Source organism: Callorhinus ursinus, unplaced genomic scaffold, assembly GCF_003265705.2.
Source record: "Callorhinus ursinus isolate GAN/ISIS: 27379988/994484 unplaced genomic scaffold, GSC_fseal_2.0 scaffold7, whole genome shotgun sequence".
Lineage (NCBI taxonomy): Eukaryota > Metazoa > Chordata > Mammalia > Carnivora > Otariidae > Callorhinus > Callorhinus ursinus.
In genome coordinates, this window is record NW_027397069.1 from 37,653,329 (window position 1) to 37,674,194 (window position 20,866).

The 20,866-nt window shown below is 35.7% G+C and overlaps 1 pseudogene; it reads left to right on the forward strand.

The window, feature by feature from the left end:
* Positions 1-1,321: 1,321 nt before the first annotated feature.
* Positions 1,322-2,087, forward strand: LOC112826355 (protein SET-like; annotated as a pseudogene).
* The last annotated feature ends 18,779 nt before the right edge of the window (positions 2,088-20,866 follow it).

Consider the following 20,866-nt stretch of genomic DNA (forward strand, 5'->3'; position numbering starts at 1 on the left):
AATCAAGATCTGCACTTCCATGGTTATTGCAGTATTATTTACAATAGCCAAGCTATGGAAGCAACCTAAATTTCCACTGTTAAAATCAAAACAAACACATACCAGCATTGAAAACTCTAAGCAGATAAAACCAGTTTAGCATGCAAAGTATAATTAAACTTATTTTGCAAAACTAGCTTGACCCAGGTCATTTCTTATTTATGCCTCTGGAAATCATAAACAAAACTTACACTAGCTCCCAAGGTTAGTATGAAATAACTACTGACGAATTACCTATCATTTAGGAAAATTAAAATATTATAACCAATCTCTGTAAAGGATAAACATCTAATGCCTTCTCACTATATAAGCCGCTTTATAACAATATATCCCTGAGTTTTCTTCTGTGTTTTGGCTTTAGTGCTCCCAGTTCACAAACTATCTTTTTGGTGTGTGTGCAATAAACTTCGACAAATTGCTACTTTGGTGATTCACTGGTTTTACTTCTGCTGTTTTTGAACTTTTGACACCACTCAAAGATTGACGGATAAAGAAAATGAGGCATTTACATGCAAAATAATATTATTCAGCCTTAAACAAGAATGAAATTCTGCTATTTGCAATAACATGCATGAACCTATAGGCCTTTTGGTAAGTGAAATAAGCCAGTCATAGGAGGGCAAATCAGGAATGATCTCACCTATATGAAGTATTAAAATGGTCAAACTGAGAAACAAATAAATGGTGGTTTCTAGGGGCTGGAATAAAGGATATGGAGAGTTCTGTTCAAAGGGTATAGAGTTTCAGTTATTCAAGATAAATAAGTTCTAGAGATCTACTCTACAATGTTATGCCTATAATTAACAATACAGTATTGTACACTTTTTAAAATTTGTTCAGAGGGTGGACCTCTTTTCTAACTCCGATAAAGGCAAAAACTATCACTTAATTTTTCAAAATTAAGAAAAATAATACCTGCTTTAAGATACCATAACACCCCTCGCTGCTGCTGACGTGAGGAGGAGGTGGCTCCCAGGACAGGGAAAAGAGAGCTACAGCAAGAGGAGTAAAAAGAGCTAAACGCCTGCCTGCCACAGCCTTGCCTCCACCAAGCCTCCCAAGGCAGAAACCAGGCTGACCGCACGCGGCGCCAGTCCGTGAGCCTGGGCGTCTGGAAGAGAAGGCTGCGTGCGCAGTGGAGGAGGCGGGGCCGAGCACGCAGGCACGCGTGGCTGAGCGGAAGCCGCTGGCGTCCTCTTTACCGTCCCTTCTCATCTCCTGCCTGCTGCACTCCTCTCAAGCCTCTGCAGGAGCAGCGTGGTGTAAGCACCAGCTCCCCTAAATGGAGCTCAACTCCAACCGCGGTGGAATCGAGACCTCAGAAAAAGAACAGCGAGAAGCATGTGATTAAGTGCAAATGAAATAGACTTAATGAACAAGCCAGTGAGGAGATTTTGAAAGTAGAACAGAAATCTAACAAACTCTGCCAACCATTTTTTCAGAAGAGGCCGAATTGAGCAAGATAATCCCAAATTTGGGTGGAATCACATTTGTCAACCATCCACAAGCGTCTGTCTGCCCGCTTGGGGAGGAGGATGAAGAAGCACAATTTGACAAGAGTTGAAGTCACAGAATTTGAAGATATTAAATCAGGTTACAGAATCAATTTTTGGTTTTCACGAAAACCCTTACTTCCAAAACAAAGTTCTCTACAAAGAATTTCATATGAATGAGAGTAGTAATCCATCTTCAAAGTCCACCGAAATCAAATGTAAATTTGGAAAGGATTTGACCGAAATGTTCAAGTCATACACAAAATAAAGCCAGCAGGAAGAGACAGCATGAGGAACCAGAGCATTTCTTAACCTGATTTACTGACCATTTTAATGCAGGTGCAAATGAGTTAGGAGAGGTCATCAAAGATGATATTTGGCCAAATCCAATACAGTATAGTTTCTGACATGGATGATTAATAAGAGAAAGGAGAAGAAAATGACGAAGAAGAAAAAAGATGGGAAGATACTGATAAGAAGGGAATGAAGATGAAGGTGAAGAAGATGAAGATGATGATGGGTGAGGGGAGAGAGGATGATAAAGGAGATGACTAATGAACACTGGTGGGATTCCAACCTTACTTTTTAAAATTGTCTCCAATCCCTGGGAACAAGTTGCAGTTGTTTTTTTGTCTTTCCTTCTTTCTTGTTTTCTTCTTGTACCTTGTGATCCTGTTTTTGAGGTTTTTGAGGAAAGAATGTCCTTTTTACCATGGTTCTTAACTTATTTGGGGGTGGGCTATACCTTGAACAGAATATAGTGGGAAAAGAATCTCTACCCTTTTCTGTTCCAAATTCATTTTTGTTCCTTCCAGCCTTTAATAAAAACTATGGAATTGACACCACTCTGCTCTGGGAAAAAAGAAAACCCTCTGCTTCCCTATTTCTGCTGGAACCTGGAGGGTAATAGACCCCTGTGTAGTAGTGCATAGAATTCTAGTTTTCCTCTTTCCTCTGTGTATTAGGCTCAGAGATTACATTGCCTTTCTATGTGAAAATGGACAGTTAGCACTTACCAACATGTATTTGTCTACTTTCTCTTGATTAAAAAAGAAAGAAAAAAATGTTAAAAACTGGGATTATAGAAGGTCAGAAAAGGGTGTGTTTGAGATGTTTGGGTGAGTTAGTGGGCATTTTGACAACATGGTTTTTCCTGTGGCATGTTCAGTTGTGATGTTTAACAGACATCCTTGCAGTTAAAGATGACGCTTTTGAAATAAAATTCTCTCCTAATGATGACTTGAGCCTTGCCACTCAATGGAAGAATCAGCAGAACCTGTAGGATCTTATTTGGAATAGACATAGTCTATTGTAATTTTGTTCCTATTTATTTTTAATTTTCTTTATGGTTCACTGGATAGGAAAGATAATGCTTAGTTTTAAACATTAGAAGTGTACCAGGTGCTTTGTTACAATAAAACTACAAAATGTGTAAAGAGAGAATTTGATGCTTTTCTCTCAGAGCAAATATACTTTATATGTCTTTTCAAATTTGACTTATATAACATATTGTCAAATTTTGTTACCCTAACTCTGAATTTTTTGATTCAGTGGGACTATTCCATCAATAGGTACATTGTAAACAAAACCTGTACAGATGGATGATATGTAGTAGTTTCTGCACAGGTTTCTGTTTAATAAATACATCATTCTATACTGGTCAGGAATCTTGCTCCAGTAAAGAAACATTTTTAAACATTTTAAACTATATATATATATATATATAACATAAGAGAAGATTTCTTCTTAGGTAATTTGACACAGTAGAAAACCACCACAGTTCACCTTAGGATCTGCTGCCGTCTTATGCCTTGACCAATAGGTGTAAACAGGGTTAATTCATTGCATATCCCATCCAGGGATGTATTGGTCCTCATAAAGGAGAAATGGACTATACTGCAAAGGAAGTACAAGACACAATTTTCACTTATAGCTTTAAGCATGAAACTAGATTCCGAGGATGCTGATCAAGAGAGTTGGAATATAAAACTGGACTTGGGAGTGTTAACCCAAATTACAGGATATAAATTCCTGGAAAGGACCCCAGAAGTTGGTCAAACTAATTCGTATAATGCCCCTAAACCACGGAAAATTGATGGACCACATTGAATAAAGATAAAATGCCAGAATTGCCTCATAGATAGTGAAGGAAGAGACATGCTAGATTGGCTATATTACAAGCAGTCACAAGGCTCACAAAATCATAATGTTCCAAAGGAAGACCAAAGCTCCAAGCACTGCAATGGTAAGAGGCTCATTCTTCCTCATACCAGGGATGAAAGTAGGAGAAACTGTTATAGAATTTGGCTCACTAGCCAGAGCAGGAACCACACACATATCGCTGCCCCTCCATCTTCTGCCCTCTCACTGTCCCTCCAGAAATTATGTTCCCAGAGGAAAGCAGCTGCCCAAGTGAAAAGAAGGGAAGGGAAATGAAGGGAAGGGAAGGGAAGGGAAGGGAATGGGGGACGGGAGGAGAGGGGAGGGGAGGGGAGGGGGGGAAGAGAAGAGAAAAAAGGAAGGGAAAGGGAAAAGAAAAGGAAAAAGAACTTGTCTCACTAATAACAAGAAAAGAGAAGCCAGGCAAAAGTGTTTCACCACCAGAAGAGAAGTGGTTACAACCAACCATAATGATGACTGGCAAGATTTGAGTGGTAGCCAAGAGGATGTAATATGAAAGGGTAATGAGTACAGTTCACAACCATATGGATACAGAACACAAGCTCCCCAGGGAAAACAGGTGGGCAGCCAACAAATTACTATTCAATTTGTGCCAACAGAGAAAATCAAGGATGGAAGATCGGGGGACTGAAAATATTTGGTCCATTTAAGAGTCATGACCTCTTGCCAAGATTCTAGAGCTAAACCAGTTATCAGACTTAGAAATCATTGCCAGAAGAGATAGTGAGATATCCAGGAGAAAAGACCATGCAAAACCATACTTAGTATGCTCAAAATGGATATACTATTCCTTCACTAAAGGGACACTTGATCATTTCCTCTGGTAACTGTGGACTGGGGAGTAGACTGCAAGACATGCTGAGAGACATTAGACACAGGAACTGTGTTGACACTAACACCTGGAGACCTAAAGCATTATCATGTCATTGTGCCCCTTCCCTATTAGAAATGGAGTATATGTGGGATAGATGTGGAGAAGGAGGTAAGAAATAGATTCTGGCCAAGGGCTAGTTACAGACCTTACACTGGTGGTCTGGTTGCCATTTTACCGCTATGTTTCTTTAGTCCATTGAGGAAGAATTATCTTGGTAGGAAATTTTAGGGGAAGTCTTCAGAAACTATTCTTCCCTATACAAGAAAGTAATTCAAAAATTGTATATTGCATCCCAGGTGGCTTAGAAAATACTAATGCTACCCTCAATAATTTAGAAGAAGCTAGAAGAGTGGTTCTCATCATATCTCCTTTGATTCACCAGTTCTAACTCCTATAGAAATAAGATCGTGCTGGATGATGACTATACTACCGCCAAGTTCAATCTAATTGTAGCCCAAATATCAAATACTTTTGCTAAAATTTAATAGAGTGTCAGTCATAGGATGCGTGGCTGATCTGGAAAATGTGTTCTTTTCTATCCCTCTAAGAAAAGGTCATTAAAACTAGTTCACATTCACGTGTATTAAATAAAACATAGTTACAGTTTTGTCCCAGTGTTATCTACCAACTTGGTCATAATTTAGTCAGAAAAGATATGGACTACCTGCATAGTCCATAAACATCACTGAAATGACTCAATGATACTTGAGTGAAGTGGTATATCTGGAATACACTACAATTAGCAATAGACTACACAATTCAGACACATGTGTAGGAAGCCCAGATGCCCATGATACCCATCATTGTTGCACCAGTATCCTTTCTTTGCCTCTTGTCTATGGGGATCTCTTTTGACCAGATAAAATAGGATAAGAGGGGTGCCTGGGTGGCTCAGTTGGTTAAGTGTCTGACTCTTTTTTTTTAAAGATTTTATTTATTTATTTGAGAGAGAGAGAGAATGAGAGATAGAGAGCACGAGAGGGAAGAGGGTCAGAGGGAGAAGCAGACTCCCTGCCGAGCAGGGAGCCAGATGTGGGACTCGATCCCGGGACTCCAGGATCATGACCTGAGCCAAAGGCAGTCGCTTAAACAACTGAGCCACCCAGGCGCCCAAGTGTCTGACTCTTGATTTCAGCTCAGATCATGATCTCAGGTCATGATCTCAGGATCCTGAGATTAAGTTCTGCATCAGGCTCCAAGCTCCGCAGGGCATCTGCTTGAGATTCTCTCCCTCTCCCTCTGCCCCTCCCTCACCTGTGTGTTGGTGCACTTTCTCTGTCTCTCTCTAAAAATAAATAAATAAATCTTTAAAAAAAAAAGAGGATAAGAAATCCTTAATTTGGTTTATTGATGGTTTGTTTGGGTATGAGAGTGCAAGTCAAACTCAATAGCAATTGCATTATACTACTATAATGGTTAGCCTTGAAAAATAGTGACAAAAGTAAATCTTCCCAATGGGCATAACTTCAGACTGTGAACATGGTCATCCACTTTGCATGGACAGAGTAGTGGTCCCGGAGAGAATAAAAATAGATTCACAGGCAGTAGTGAAAGACTGAGAAGTTGTTCAGGATCCTGGGAGGATAAAATATTGTAATACTGAGGGAAAAAAATTCAATATATAGGCAAATTATATATAAATATGTCACATATCATGTTCAACTAGAATGCATCCACCTCTGAAAAGGCCCGATCCACCAAGAAGCCAAAATGACCCAGCAAAGGGACTTTTGCAAGCCTTTGTAATTGGCAACTGCCAGCCTGGCATAGCAGGCACATGAATGAAGTGGCCATAGTGGCAGCCATGAAGGCAATTTCAGGGTCCAACAGCATTGACTCATATTCTCAAACCACCAATGTTAGTCTAGCTACTGCTAAGCCCAGTGTTCAACCTGCTAGAAACAGAAACCAATGGTAGGCTTGGCACCATCTCTTGAGGAAGCCAACAGCAGCTTGGTGATCAAGGACAAGTGGTTTGTTCTCTATGTATCTGGGTATATGTATATGCTTACTACCTGCACAGCCTCAGTATATCCAAGGATTTTTTTGACATATTGGCATCAGATTACACTTAAAGTTGCATAAGTGCAAGGGACCTACTTTACAGGAAAAAGATGCAGGGATAAGCTCATGATCACAAATTCACTGATCTAGTACTTCCAGGCTTGATAGCTATTCCAGGGAAGAGTCCTTTTCACTCCAACAAAAATGCACCTTTATCATCTGAAAGGATAATTTTAACTAAGAATGGCTATGACATGGTCATGGAATAAATTTTGAATGATCCCGAATATAATCCAATCAAGTTAGTACTTGTTACTTGAATATTCAGTGAGTAGAAGAGCTATTAAGAAAATGTGAGCCTTTTCTTACACTGTGATTTGCATCCCTCTTAGGCCTTTTTTTTTCTTTAGAAGAGGAAGGGCATTCATTCCATAGCAAGCAACAACCTCCTCTATTCCGACTATGAATTGGGTATTGTGATAGTATCTGGAGAAAAACAAAGTCATGAGCCCTGATCTGTAATTTCTCAGAAACTAATGGGCTAATACCTTCATTTGTCAATACCTGTAGCCCATAACCTTAATTATGTACTGTTCAATGACCTGCTCACTTGCTTACCTTAGTAGAGTATCTTATCTAAAGTTCTAATCCTCTGGGTGTTAATCTGCTACTGAAAATAGTTTCAACCATAAGTTTCTCACTCTTGATCACAACTCACCCATACACTCCAGTGAAACAAATTATAGTGTTCTACTGCATTGATTTGACCTCTGGTCCTTTGTAAATCTTACTTCTCTAATTAGCTTATAAAGAGAAATTGCAATTCGTGGACTAGCAGAAGGATGGAGGAAACATTTTTAACAATTTCGGAACCCAAAGGGATTTTAGAACTGTCACCGTTATGAGTTGGGTTTAAAATACCATAGTCTATGTTAAAATAAATAGTCTTATGACAACATAGTCTCTGCTCTAGGTATTTCAGAATCACCATAGTTTTGCATACTACAAATGCTTAAATATGCTGGAAATGACAAATTATATTACATTTCCACATTACAATATTGAACATTCTATTACTTTTCATTCCTACAACTACTGTCCTTTTTCACCTCTTGATCATTGCTTGTCTGTATAACTTCAACAGCTTCTCAAATGACTAGATCTGTCCTTTCCCAGATGACCTTTCTATGAACATATATGTACTTTATGTGGCTTTACTTTTTCAGAATATAATGGTTTTTTCATGTCTACTTAGTAGTTTCTAATATTTTTCAAATATTGTACACTTTTATTCTACAAAGGCAATATCACATAAAATTTTACTTTATGAAAAGTAGATACCCTTTCTTCTGGCTATGATGGAATAATTGTACTTCAAAAACCCTCAATGTATAATCAAATATGAAACTGAACAAAATATATGAAGCAATTGCTTTTAGGCATTGGAGAACAGGCAGCACAATATTGCAACCTCAGAAAGAAATTTCAAAGTGAATAGATAACCACTAGATTATCTGTAAAGAAGTAAAAACACTGTGTCATTTTACTCTAATACAATGTGCATATACATTATATTATCCTTCAAAAATTCATCTCTTAATAGTATATCTCCTTAGGGGCACCTGGGTGGCTCAGTCGGTTAAGCGTCTGCCTTCACCTCAGGTTATGATCTCTGGGTGCTTGGGATCGAGCCCCGCGTCATGCTCCCTGCTCAGTGGGGAGTCTGCATCTCCCTCTCTCTCTTTCTCTCCCCCCCTGCCCTTCCCTACTGCTTGTTCTCTCTCTCTCAAATAAATAAATAAAATCTTTAAAAAAAAATAGTATATCTCCTTAAACACATTAGTTTCAGGCATTTCTACTTTGAAAAAAAAAAGGTTTTTATAACACAGTTGATTATACCTTATCTGTATTTTATATGATTATAATGAAATTTCCATTTATTTTTATTTTATTTCCAAATATTTTTATTTTAATGCCTGCAAACAGTTTCATGAGGATAGCAATCTTGCTTGTCTTGCGTTCTTCTGTACCTTAGTCTAATGCCTAGTACTTTGTAGGTCCTCAATACATATAAGCTGAGTTTATGAATAGAAGCATACTTAAACATTTCTTCTCAAATGCTGTGGATGAAATGGTTCTCCTATGAAGATATTTTAATAAGTAATCAAAATCATAAATATAGGTACATATTTATATACTATAATTATGTATAATACATTTACAATACTTGTTACATATAAATGTACACATAAATGTAAAGTCCCTCAGACTTCTCAAAACTTAGATCTGCAAATGATCTTAAAATACAAAGTACATCTCTGCCATTTTAGACAGCACTTGAAGTTCTGATAGAGATTGTAAGTGACTTGGCTGCATATATTATTATTTATATTTAAGAAAACTATGTTGGTCTTTTGTTCTTTTGCAGAATTTATGGGAAGATAAGCAACAAAAAATACTGAGTCAAGTAAAAGAAGAAGACATTGACACACTATTATTTTACAGAAGACAATGACAGATGCAGATTATGCAGAATAAGAAGTGGGACTATGAATGAAATATTTTCCTATAATACATACAAACAAATATATTTTACCACAGCATTCATTCAAATACATTTTGTGATTATCTATCATATGCACTTAGAGGGGACTTAGCCTATATCTGTAAACGAGATAGATGAACATCCCTGCCTTCATGTAACTTACCTTCATCAGTGGGAAATATGCAGTTAGCAAAATGGACATACTAAGTAAAATATTATGTTGAAGATGCTAAGTGTCGTGAAGGACAAAATGCAAAGAAAGTGAATTCAGGAATACTGGAAAGATGAGCAATTACTGGGCGCCTGGGTGGCTCAGTTGGTTAAGCAACTGCCTTCAGCTCAGGTCATGATCCTGGAGTCCCGGGATCGAGTCCCATGTCAGGCTCCCTGCTCGGCAGGGAGTCTGCTTCTCGCTCTGACCCTCCCCCCTTCATGATCTCTCTCTCTCTCATTCTCTCTCTCAAATAAATAAATAAATAAAATCTTAAAAAAAATTAAAAAAAAACTATTTAACAAAAAAAAGATGAGCAATTACTGTAATATAAATAGAATAGTGGAAATAGAGTGATATTTACTTGTAACTCAGGGTACAAGGTGTGTTCAGCAAGGAGGTCAGAGAGGATGCAGGACAGGGGATAAGATAAAAAGGGCAAAAATACTGATATTTTACAAAGATATTTGGTAATATGTACTACATATTTTATAAAAGATAATATATAGACTATCAATTCTAAGATTTGAAAACTTAAACCCAAAAGAATCAATTATTACAGTTAAGGAAATTTAGTCTCACAGGGATAATAATGGAAAGTGTAGTGTGCCTTGTTCAGTTGACAAATTCAAAATCAAGAGATAATAGAAAAAATTCAGTGACTTTATTCAGATTTTGTGGAAGAGAACTTCATCTCTTGCAGTCTTTGGTGACAAAATGGGATGTTACAATAAGGTAGCACCTTTAGGTGCCTTTTATTTTATGTAGGGTATTAAGAGTCCACAACCCATAGCTGATGGCAGAAGTTAGAATGTGGCTTTTTTTTTTTTTCAATCCAAATATTTAATCCCTTGTAGAACTTATAAAAGAAAGACCAATTGGATTCTTTGGCTTTGTGAAAGTGAAAGCCCTATATCCTTTTATTTAGTAACAAGTGGCTCATCATATTTGATCTGTTGAACTATAAAAGAATAGAACTTCAATATGAACATCATAAAGAACCCTCACCATTCATTCTTTTGTTCCATGTAGCCACTGCTTTTAGCTCTTAAAAGCTCTTCTTTCACATCATTTTCTGAAGTTGGTACCTTTACTGAAAAGACTTTCTAACGGTACAGGAATTTTGCAACTACTGTAAATCAGGTGACAGCTTACCATTAGAGATTTTGAAAATGATGTTTTGCTTTTAGTTTTTTTAAAAAATCAAGTACTGAGGATAAAATAACAACACTATCACATAAAGAAAGCATGAGGAAATTATATAAATATTTGAATATTCAGGACACAATCAATAATTATATTTTAAATTCATAATTATCTATATTAAATAGCATAAAACTAGCAGCTGAATATACATAAAAGTGTTTCATATTTTGCAACTGTAATACTTGGTGTATATTAAGGATAGCTATGTCTTCTTAAAGGGTTGTTCCTTTCATCATAATATTATATCCCTAATGTCTCTGGTAATTTTATTTGCTCTGAAGATACTTTATTTGAAGACCTCTCAAGCTTTTTTTTAAAATTTATAATTGCACATTATACTTTTTTCCATCATCATTTTAGTTTCAATTAGACTATATTTTCATGTTTGAAGGGAGTTTATTTTGTGGATGGACAATTGGTGTATGTATTTAAATTCACTCTGCCAATCTCTTTCTTTCTATTGGTGTATTTAATAAAATTACACTTCATGTAATTATTAATACTTTAGAGCTTAAGTCTGCCATTTTATTTTTGTTTTGCTGCTTGTTCTATTTTTCTGTTCCTCTGTTTTCTTTTACCTACCTTCTTTTGGACTCCCTAAAGTTTTTTTCCACTTTAATTTTTAAAATTTAATTACTAATTTAATTACTAGCCAATAATACCCAGAACAACCACTAAAAATCTATACAAATAGATACATTATTAAGCACTTTCTGCTGGTGCCACTTTACTGATTCAAGTGATATATAGAAACCTATGTCAATTTATGTTTCTTTACCTTCCTCCATTATAATATAATTGAGTTAAATATCTCCTTCTAGATTCTAGAGTTACTGTAGTGAATTCTGGGGGAATTTTGATATTAGAGTTGTGTTTTCTTCAGAAGTTTTACTATTTTATCTTCATCAGTGCTCTGAAGTCTCATGATGATGAGCCTTATTGTGAGGCTTTTCTTTTCTTTTTTTAAATTATTTTTATTTATTTTTATTTTTTAAATTATTTTTAAAAATAATTTTTTAATATTTTTAAAATAAAAAAAATATTTTAAAAATAAAAAAAATTTATTTATCTATTTGACAGAGAGATAGCAAGAGCAGGAACACAAGCAGGGGGAGTGGGAGAGGGAGAAGCAGGCTTCTTGCCCAGCAGGGAGCCCGATGTGGGACTCGATCCCAGGACCTTGGGGTCATGACCTGAGCCAAAGGCAGACACTTAATGACTGAGCCACCCAGGCGTCCTTTCTTTTCTTTAAGTATATTATGACAGGTCACCAGTGGCTCCATTTATGTGGCAACTATGAAATACTTTTTAAAAACTAATATCAATAAATAAAGGCCATATATGACAGGCCCACAGCTGACATCATACTCAATGGCGAAAAGCTAAAAGCTTTTCCTCCAAGATCAGGAAGACCAGGGTACTCATTCTCATCACTTCAATTCAACATAATACTGCAAGTTCAAGTTAGAGCAATTAAGCAAGAAAAATACATAAAAGACATTGAAATCAGAAAGGAAGAGTTAAATTATCTTTTTGGAAAGATGACATGATCTTATATACAGAAAACTCTAATGATGCCACCAAAAAATTTAGAACTAATAATGATGAATAATGAATTCAGTAAAGTTGCAGGACATGAAATCAAAATACAAAAATTAGCTGCTGATTTTAATGGACAAAGGACCTGAATACACATTTTTCCAAAAAAAAGACACAAAATGGCCAACATAGAGGTATATGAAAGATGCTCAATTTCATTAATCACCAAGGTAGTACAAATTAAAACCATAATGATATGGGGGCGCCTGGGTGGCTCAGTCATTAAGCATCTACCTTCAGCTCAGGTCATGATCCCAGGGTCCTGGGATCGAGCCCCACATCGGGCTCCCTCCTCAGTAGGAAGCTGGCTTCTCCCTCTCCCACCGCCCCCTGCTTGTGTTCCCTCTCTCGCTGTGTCTTTATCTGTCAAATAAAAAAAATAAAATCTTTTTAAAATAAATAAGCAGTATGGAATTTCCACAAAAAGTTGAAAATAGAGCTACCATACGATCCAGCAATTGCACTACTGGGTATTTACCCCAAAGATACAAATGTAGGGATCTGAAGGGGTATGTGCACCCCAATGTTTATAGCAGCAATGTCCACAATAGCCAAACTGTGGAAAGAGCCAAGATGTCCATCAACAGATGAATGGATAAAGAAGATGTGGTATATATACACAATGGACTATTATGCAGCCATCAAAGGAATGAGATCTTGCCATTTGCAACAACGTGGATGGAACTGGAGGGTGTTATGCTAAGTGAAATAAGTCAATCAGAGAAAGACATGTATCATATGACCTCACTGATATGAGGAATTCTTAATCTCAGGAAACAAACTGAGGGTTGCTGGGGTGGCAGGGGTGTGGGAGTGATTGGGTGGCTGGGTGATAGACAGTGGGGAGGGTATGTGCTATGGTGAGTGCTGTGAATTGTGTGAGACTGTTGAATCACAGATCTGTACCTCTGAAACAAATAATGCAATATATGTTAAGAAAAAAAAAAGAAAACAGCAGGAGGGGAAGAATGAAAGGGAGTAAATCAGAGGGGAAGACGAACCATGAAAGACGATGGACTCAGAAAAACAAACTGAGGGTTCTAGAGGGGAGGAGGGTAGGGGGATGGGTTAGCCTGGTGATGGGTATTAAAGAGGGCATGTTCTGCATGGAGCACTGGGTGTTACGCACAAACAATGAATCATGGAACACTACATCAAAAACTAATGATGTAATGTATGGTGATTAACATAACAATAAAATTTAAAGATAAATAAATAAATAAATAAATAAAACCATAATGAAATATCAGCTCATGTCTGTTAGGATGGCTATTCTGTAAAAGACAAAATATAACAAGTGCTGGCAAGGATATGGAAAAAATGAAACTCTTGTACACTGTTGGTGCAAATGTAAATTGGTAACAGGCACTATGGAAAACAGTAGGAGGTTCCTCAAAAAGTTAAAAATAGACTAGCATATAATCCCAGAATCCAATTTCTCGGTATATGTTCAAAGGAAATGAAATTGCTACCTCTCAGAGATATTGTACCCTCATGTTCATTGACCATTACTTATAATAAGCAAGATTTAGAAATAACCTAAGTGTATGTTGATAGATAAATGGATAAATAATATTTTATCCATGACAATGATTCAAAAACCGTAAAGAAAATGATCAAGTCAGACTCCCTCACTTAAAAAAAACCTCTTGGGGCTCCTGGGTGGCTCAGTCGGTTAAGTGTCTGCCTTGGGCTCAGGTCATGATCCCAGGGTCCTAGGATCTGGGATCGAGGCTCCACATCAGGCTCTCTGCTCAGCAGGGAACCTGATTCTCCCTCTCCCTCTCTCTCTGCCTGTGGCTCCCCCTGCTTGTGTTCTCTCTCTATGTCACATAAATAAAACCTTAAAAAAAAATACCTCTCAAACAAAATTGAATGACAAAAGCGAAGCAAAATACTGCAGTACCTATGAGAGTAGTCTAGAACTCCCATGTGTTTAGCTTCTCCAGAAAAGAAACATCCAGTCTTTTCCCTGAGCAGGGTAGGATACCTAGAGAATCTAGAACTTCTTTGAAAGATTTTCAGCAATCCATTCGTTTCTGGCTATTTTAACACTCCCCTTTCCAGGTATTGGCTCTTATAATAATGAAACCACTAAAAGTTCCTGAGGGAAAAGCTAGATTTTCAGTAAATCTCACTCTCTCATTGGGTTCAGCTTTTTTTTTTTTTCTGATTAGCTCATTTTTTATGCTATCATCTCCTTGCAATAAATGTCTTTGCAAAATTAATGTATCATTTTGGTAGAATTAGCAAAAGTGGGCTTAAAACATGTGTTCAGTTCACCATTTATAATAAGAAAATTTGGGAGATTATAAAAAAATATAAAAACCTAAAATGAATACTAAAACATTTAAATAAAAACCTTAGCTTTGTCATCCTAATTGCAAACTAGAAGCAAACCACACATCTACAAATGACCTGAAAATATCTTCACCATGACTCATTTAAAGGAAAAATAAAAGCGTACCTCATTTCTGCAAAGAACATAATTCAGTATGTACAGTTAACTTCTAATCCGTGAAAATGTTACTATATAAAAAGAATACTTAGTTAATGAATAAAGAATACAGGTTATGGCTATGATTTTTTTAAAAAAATAAATTTAGGTTAACTGCAAAATTTTGCTCTACCTTATATTTATCATGAGAGCATTATTTTGTGTGGAAAATCTATTTTTTGTGATCAGAACGGAGTTAATTAGACTGACATAAAATATTTTGAAAATGTGAATATGCTATGAAAATTAGATATAACTATCTAAAATTCTCAAAGATGCATAATTCTTATGTCTTGAGATTCTGTTGTTCTAATGTGTATTTTCATCTGTATTAGGTTTTAGAATATATATGGTCCCTCCTGTGCTTCCAACCTCACTTCTTGACATTATCATCTGGTTTCAGTGGGCACGACAACATTTTTTAAATTGCTTTAATTATGCTCTCTTGCTTCCACTTTTCCATTATCAAATTTGGTCCTCCCCAAATTCATTCAGTCATCACCTGGCAAATTATAATATACATTTCATGATCAAGGTAGACATTACATATACTAGGAATAAATTCCCAAGCCCCCAAATTATATTAAGTGCCCCTTCTATACATTCTAGTATAACACCCACTTCCTCCATTATGTACATATTCACAGTCTGCAAATGTCTTGTTAAATATATGTTTCCGGCAGTAGGCTATCAGAGCTGTATTGTCTCTTCTTAGTAAAATAGACTGCACACAGTAATTATTCAATATACATATATGAAATACAAGAAAAATAAATCAGTTAATAAAATAGTATTTTGAAGAAGTTTCTATCGTAGATACTAATTTTTAACACTTACATTGTGCCAAATACAATTCTAAGCTCTTTACACATCAGAAAAAAATTGTATGCACTTTTCAATTATTGTTTTTCTACCAGAGTAAAAATATTCTAACACCTGTAATGTTAAATATATATGGACCAAATTCAAACATTTTTTTGGAGGGGAACATACAGTCTACATTTATGTTCCTATCCAAGTGTTTTCTTGGCTAACAATATCTACAAAAAATATACATATATATCCACAACATTTATAAGGGGAATATGTTTTAGCTTGTTTCAGGATTCAGCTGTAACTATTGTGAACATGGTAGCTTGCTTAGACGTTGTAGACTATGCAACAACACACCCTATACTGATCTCCATGTGCACAGTATGTCACATGCTTTCTGGGAACTTCTTGAGATTTATTTCACTGTGCTCTAGAGTAACACCTTTCATTTGTTTACTTGTTTATATTATTCCATCTATAGTCACTTAGGTAGGTAGACACTAGATATTATTTTCTGCTTTAAAGATTTTATTAACACAGAATTCTATAGTGATTTTGGCAACAGAAAGTTTACTAATCTAAACTGTTTTCCATACATGCAAATGGAAAGAATAATAATATTATCAAAGTATGAAACTTAAAAAAAGATCAGTATCGCAAAGAAAAACTTTTCTGAGTGTGTGTTTAAGCATTTCATATGGGGTGTCTGGGTGGCTCAGTCGGTTGAGCATCTGATTCTTGATTTTGGCTCAGGTCATGATCTCAGTGTCATGGCATCAAGCCCCACTTCGGGCTCCGTGCTCAGCACAGAGTCTGCTTGTCCCTCTCCCTCCCTCCACTTGTGCTCTCTTTATCTCTCTCTAAAATAAATAAATAAAAATCTTAAAAAATAGAACTTCATAGAAATAGTTGTATTTACCTCCAAATTAAATTGGCCCCTATCTCAACACATCCAGCACTCTGATAAAGATGTAACATAGTTTTCTGTGAGTATACCATTCCTGAAGTAAAAATAGGTCAATAAGAACAATTGTTAGAAAAAAGATATTCATTTACACTTTGATCCACTTTCTGTGGAAACTTGAAGACTTACTGAAATTTCACACAAATAACACTGAGATTCCCCAAAGAGCATTACGCTTACTCTGTAACCCCCTGCCCTCTGCTTCTTCTACTACTCCAAACCATCAGTAGCTCTCATATTCTAGCTGACACCCAAGCAGCATTTACCATATCCTGTGCCTTTCAAAAATACTCTGCAATTAATGCCCACTATAGATAAAGGTTATTGATGTCTATTGTGTTTGTGGATTCCACTTGTGTTGCAATGGTCATTAGTACTTATACTATTGACTGGTATTATCACAGCAGCTTGCCTCAAAAGATACTTTCTTTTTCTTATTTTAGAAACACTCCCTTGCCCTAGGAATATTTAAGCATGAGTGTATATAAAAAAGGGAAGCATTCGTGGTGGGGAGAGGGAGGGAGGAGAGGGAGGAAAATGATGGAAGCTAAGTGACAGCTTGTTTCTCATTTATAGAATGAGAAAAGTCGGCTGTAAAATAAATTCATATTTCTCTTAAAAACTGAAATTATATCAATACTGTTTCCAGGTTTTATGCTGTGGATTGGGTCTTCTCTGTTGGACCCACATGATGTCTATTAAGATTCTAATGAATTTGAGCTCAAAAAAAACCCAAAACACCATACAATACCTAAAATGAAAATAAACTCTTTGTTGAATGGAATTGAATGGGGGAGAATGCGAAAAAAAAAATGGCTTCTCTGTTCACTGTATGCAACAGTGAAGCAGTTGGGAATTTAGGAACAGGATTGTATTCCCAGGGCAAAGGGAAAGTGGACCTTTGTTTCTGCACAGGAGAAAGTCTTATGATGGGGGCTAGCAAGTCAGAATAAAAGGAGGGAAGAATTTAACACGTTCAAGATACAATTAGGTCTAGCAAAATAGATGCACTTTGCCTTCTATTAATGTAAATCTTCCTCTAACCCTTCAGAGTTTCTGTAAATGGCTAAACACAGAAAATGCAAAATGACTGAAATTATTTTAAAAATTAGGGTGTAGGAGGATCATGGTCTTTGGGTTTTTTGCAGAACAGGTATCTGCTAGTTCCTTGGTAATTAGAGTGATTCAGAAAGAACAAACATGAGGGGCACCTGGGTGGCACAGTTGGTTAGGCGTCCAACTCTTGGTTTCTGCTCAGGTCGTGATCTCAGGGTACTGATCTCAGGGTCCTGAGATCAAGCCTTGTGTCAGGCTCTGCGCTCAATGTGGAGTCTGATTGAGATTCTTTCTTTCCCTCTCCCTTTGCCCCTCCTGCTCCTGCATGCGCACTCTCTCTCTCTCTCTCTAAAATAAATAAATAAATTTTAACAACAACAACAACAACAACAAACACAGCAAACATGAAAGAGATACATAGTAGATAGTCACTCCAACAGGGCCAACTTTGGAAACACTTACATAAATGGAAAATGGCCCCTGTCCTAATTTTAATCAATTAATATTTTAACCAATCAATAAACAATTTTCTGACTTTGTCATTTCTCCACAATATTTGATCAGCCTTACTTCTTGACAAAGTCTCTCCCCTTGATTTACATAATAATCATCTCTACTAGTTTTTCTGCTTAGTTATTCCTTCTCAATGGCAGAAGAAGCGTTTAAGTCTCTGAATTTAATAGTGGAGGCTCCCTGATCGGCGGGAAGTCTGCTTCTCCCTCTGAACCTCCCCCTCCATGCTCTCTCTCTCTTTCTCATCTCTCTCCCTCAAATAAATAAATGAAATCTTTAAAAAAAATAGCAGAGATTAATAAATATAAGGAAAATAACTTATGAACTTGCAAATGAATCAGGTTTTAATTCTGACATAATAAGTAGCAAAATCCATTTGTCACTTTTTAAAGTATCACTTTGATGTAATTTATTTTCTGCAAATATGTCATATATATTATATATTTATATATATATCATATATATAATTGTCATATTTAATGCTGTCAATTAGAGAGATGAGATGCAGGATAACTATCTTTAGGTGAATAAATAATTATCTTTATTTTTCTATGCCTAAGAAAAAAAAAACACTCACCAAACATTACTTGATGTAGTGGATGATCTGACAATCCAAGGAAAATTCTTTCATAGTGAAAAATTTCAGAAAGTTTACCCAGATGGTCTCTAAAAGAACACAGTGAGGATTTTCTTTTATGAAATAATAATAATTTTCAAATAAACAAGGAAGTTTGAGAATTTCAAGTACAGATGGATTATAAATTATGTGTGACGTGAACTGATAATGATATTTATGGTTTTTGTGTAAATACTGAAAGAATAAAGCATTTTAATCATCTGTAATAAAATCTCAAAATGTCTAGAAAATACTCTTGTTTTAAAATAGTAAGTGTAGAGGCGCCTGGGTGGCTCAGTTGTTAAGCATGTGCCTTCAGCTCAGGTCATGATCCCATGGTCCTGGGATCAAGCCCCGCATCAGGCTCCCTGCTCCGCAGGAAGCCTGCTTCTCCCTCTCCCTCTCCCTATGCTTGTGTTCCCTCTCTTGCTGTGTCTCTCTCTGTCAAATAAATAAATAAAATCTTAAAAAAATAAAATAAAATAGTAAGTATAAATAATAAGTGTAAAGCATAATATTTTGCATAAGGATAGTGTATGAAATTGCTTATTTATGCATATTATTTGCAATTTCTAGTAATCATTTAATATAAATGAGATGTGGGTAGTAGTGCCTTATGGGCAAAACTAAATATCCATGTCCAAAAAGTTTTTATTAAAAATTTGCTTAGAAAGAGTCAATCTCTTTTTCTAAGTTAATATTTGATCTAGTCTTCTGATTACAAATGAGTATCACACACATATTTATCTTTAGTGCTTTGTATATAAAACATGTCTCCTCTTCTTTGAAGCTAGATAAAACATACGGATTTGACTTGACAAAACTTCTGAAATGTTCACTTTATTTATATTTGGAAGTAGTGTCTTTTAAAATGGCATTATCATCTATAAAATAAGTATCACCATAAACCTTTATAATTAATGCATTTTAAATTTTAATTACACACTGTTCTCCTATTAAAATTAAATCTATGATCATTTAAAATGTTAATAACCTTTTGAGAAATCAAGACAATATGAATATTAGTTCAGGCATATTGGATAAAGCAGTTTTTTTAGGACTGTATGCCTTTTACCAGTATTTGACCCTCTAAGCTATCATTGACAGAAACAATAATTAAGATGTATTTTTTCTCCCTATTAATTTTCACTTATCCTGTATTGTATTGAACTTATAAGAGTATCGTGTAATAAAACACAACTAAAGGGATACCATAATTTTCAAATTAAGACAGTATTTTAACTTTACAGAAATGGATGATATATAAAGAAAAAAATTCTTACAGTTATAAATCTAATCTAAAATACTTAGATTCCATTCAACACTAAGGAGCTATTTTTTTTACTTTTTAAAGAATGCTATTTCACTCTATGCTCAGGGAGTTTTGATACAGAAATGAAAGAATATGTTGCCTTAAAAAAGAAAAATAAGATGATGTTTTCTCCAAATTTAGCATTTTAATATTATTTAGTATATAAAACTTGATTTCCATAAAAATGTTTCAAGAAATTGCCTCTTAAAATAATGAAGCGCATATAAAATTTGAGTCAAATTACTTACTTTCAAAAGAGATGTAATGAGTTATATTACAAAAATATAAAATTGTGAACAAAATGTATTTTTTAATACAAATCGTCTCAAAACTATAAATATAATAATAATTGATGCAGTTTTAATGCTGGCATTCAATTTATTTCACTTGGCATTTATAAGTAAACTGTTTTGTTTAATTGTAAAAATTTCATGATGGTAAAATGAATTCAATTCCTCAAAATTAAGAATTAAATCTTAGTGCACACAGTTCACATTTTATTACCTCCTTCTTTATAGTATATCCCAATTATAATAGACTTGGGTTAGAACAAATATCATGGCTACAAGATGTACAATTACAGACTTATCTGGCAACTTTTACACTATTTGGGAGCATATCATTATGTCACATGTCACTAAATGTCAATGACTTTTTTTTAAAGATTTTATTTATTTATTTGACAGAGAGAGACACAGCAAGAGAGGGAACACAAGCAGGGGGAGTGGGAGAGGGAGAAGCAGGCTTCCCATGGAGCAGGGAGCCTGATGCGGGGCTTGATCCCAGGACACTGGGATCATGACCTGAGCTGAAGGCAGATGCTTAATGACTGCGCCACCCAGACGCCCCAATGTCAATGACTTTTAACAAAATAAGATGTCCTTGTTGAGACTTCGATCATCTCCCAATAGATAGACTTGTTTCTCTAGTGTTTCTTGGTGAT